The sequence below is a fragment of the Suricata suricatta genome, chromosome 10, assembly GCF_006229205.1.
Source record: "Suricata suricatta isolate VVHF042 chromosome 10, meerkat_22Aug2017_6uvM2_HiC, whole genome shotgun sequence".
Taxonomy (NCBI): Eukaryota; Metazoa; Chordata; class Mammalia; order Carnivora; family Herpestidae; genus Suricata; species Suricata suricatta.
In genome coordinates this window covers 18920565-18923423 of record NC_043709.1, presented here as the reverse complement: position 1 = coordinate 18923423, position 2859 = coordinate 18920565, and the positions used below count along the sequence as shown (strand labels likewise).

Genomic DNA, 2859 nt, shown 5'->3' with positions numbered 1-2859 from the left:
ATGTCTCCAGTTTTTCCACTAAGGTTCCAGTAAGGTTTTCTGTCCCAGGATCCAATCTGGGATGCCATATTGCATTCAGTCGTCATGTCTCCTTTGTCCTAATATGTGACAGTTTTTCAGTCTCTTATTGTTTTTTATAACTTTAACACTTTGAAGGTACTAACCAGGTATTTTATACAATGGCCTTCAGTATGTTTTCTTATGATTAAGCCATGGTGTGGTATGGGTTTGGGGAAAACTACCACAGAGGTGATGTACCTTTGCATCACATCATATTATTATATGTATATAATAATAAATAGAACTTCAATCTATTACTGATTTATTATCAGGTTAACTTTGATCATCTGGTTAAGGTGGTATCTGCCAGATTTCTTCTCTGTAGATACTTTATTTCTCTTCCATACTGTAGGCTTCAAAGACACGTCACTGAGTTCAGCCCACATTCAAGGAGAGAAGATACTGTGAATTTTATGGGGAAATAATTCAAGTTTTTCCTTCCTGTGGATAAAAATATATACAATAAATAAAGACATGGTGAAGGAAATGGGATTTTCAGTGTTAATTTTATACTCTTTCATCTAGTATTAAAGAGTTGAGTAATGACAAGTGACCTAGCTGCTGAACTGTAATTTTTTTGTTGCTTTTGCAAGAAATACAATATATTTCTAGTAAAATAAATGGCTCTAATGTGGTGCCCCAGCTTCCGCTTCTAATAATGAAGGACTAGGAAATTCAGACAAGTGAGAAATCTGGGGAAATATAAAAATATCTTCCTAGAAGTATCAAAGATGTAACCAAATTATGAGGAGTTTTTGGGCCAAGATCCCCAAAAAAGGATAGAAATCAAGAAGAGTGAGCCCAGCTCTGGAGCTGTGTTTGCTTAGGGCCATCTGCTAGTCAGAAGAGGCCACTGAGCAGGGCTTTCAACGACATTATGGGTTTTGGTCAGGGTCATAGGTCTTGGAGGCCAGGGCTATGGAGCTGAAGGAATGGTGAAGAAGAAACAATCAGCCCTCATATGGACTACAAGTCTGGCTTCAGGGTATCTGGGTGGATAGAAAACCTCAAGCCCTAAAGTGGTGTTCAGACGATGCCGAACTCACTGGAGAGAGCCAGGATCATTCAAGACCTAAAATGATTTATAAAATACTTCTAAAAACAATTTTTCAATTACAATATCTAATATTCAACCAGGATAACTTAATATGGTGCCTGAAAATGGGAACTCCAGGAATATAAAAGCACACTTTAAGAGGGAAACTAAAAGACTGCAGTTTGAGTTTGTAAATTATCATTACCTGGTCGAAGAAATAAGCCTCTTAAGCAAATTTAGCATATGCAAATCCAGATTGACAAAGGGGATATATTATAGGGTAATTTACAAGAGAATTCATTATAGTATTACAAAGGTGGTATTTAGAAAAATGAATTTATACTCAGTTTTCTAGGAATACAGCCTGTCAGACAACTGGGTATCTAGAGACACCATAAAGGGGATGTGATAACTCAACCAAAAAGGGAAGTATTTATTGTGGCTACACATAAGAGAAAATTCCCCAAAGAATAGTTTTAAGTAAAACGAAAGTTTATTTCTCTTTCACATAAAAGAAGCCCAGAGCTAGACAAACATCAGGGCTGCCTCAGCAGCTCCATAATGTCAGCAGGGACTATGACACCCATCTTTTTGCCCCACTGTCTTCACTTAGAGCTTCTCTCCTCAAGGTCAATGACGACATAGCCCAAGAAGGCTGCTGGAGTGCAACCACGCCATTATGTTGCAAGTCAGCTTCCCTTAAGCAGCCTTCTTCTATCACATAATACTTACCCCACGCCATAGGACAGAACCAAGTCACAATGCTTCTCTATAGATGCTTCTTATTTTTACTGTTAAATAATATTGTGTATATTAAAAATTTTTTCAAATCTAATGTATTCATAAACACATAAAAATAAAAGATACCTGCATATATTATAGGGAGTTTCTGAAATTCTGGAGTTTTGGAATTGAAGAGTGAGACAGTTCCTCACAGTGGTTGGGGTTACAGGTTTTTGAGCCACATAGACCTGGATTCAAATTCTGAATCTCCATTCATTAGCTCCATGAAATTGAGCCTTATTTCCTCAGCCATAAAAAGGAGATGATACTTAAGTGCGCATGTGAAGATTATTTAGATCAGGAAGCATACTGCCTTTCAATAAATGGTGGCCACCAAGAAAGAACGCCTTCATCTTCAAAAGTGCAGTCTAACCAGAGCCTTACCTCGAGTCACTGTGGCTTTGACAGAGAGAAAATCAGGGATTAATTCAAGGGGAGAGGCACAATTTTATTAAAAATCCTAAAGATACCCAGTGTAGAGAAGGAAAACTATTTTTTCTCCTCTTGTAGTTTCTTGACTAGGTCTCTTTAATAATACAGATGAATAAGAGAAATACCAAAAATTTTTATATGTATATCTCATATACCGTTGACTTTTGAACAATGTGGGTTTGGGCATCAACCCCCATGCAACTGAAAATTTATGCACAGCTTTTGACTCTCTAAAAACTTACCTACTGGGGGTGCTGGGTGGCTCAGTCAGTTAAGCATCCGACTTCAGCTCAGGTTATGATCTCACGGTTTGTGGGTTCGAGCCCTGCATCAGGCTCTGTGCTGACAGCTCAGAGCCTGGAGCCTGTCTTCGGATTCTGTGTTTCCCTCTCTCTCTGCCCCTCCTCTGCTCATGCTGTTTCTCTCTGTCTCAATAATAAATAAACATAAACAAATGAAAAAGATGTTTATTATTTAAAAAATAAAAAAAATAAATAAAAACTTAACTACTAATAGCCTGTTAACTGAAAGCCTTACTGATAACACAC

The 2859-nt window shown here is 37.6% G+C and overlaps 1 long non-coding RNA gene across 1 annotated transcript; it reads right to left on the bottom strand.

Moving 5' to 3' along the window:
• Positions 1-305: 305 nt before the first annotated feature.
• LOC115303442 lies at positions 306-2595 on the bottom strand. Its single transcript, XR_003914061.1, has 2 exons — positions 2554-2595; positions 306-501 (listed from the first exon to the last, which is right to left on the bottom strand). It is a non-coding gene; the product is annotated as an uncharacterized LOC115303442 (long non-coding RNA).
• Positions 2596-2859: the final 264 nt, after the last annotated feature.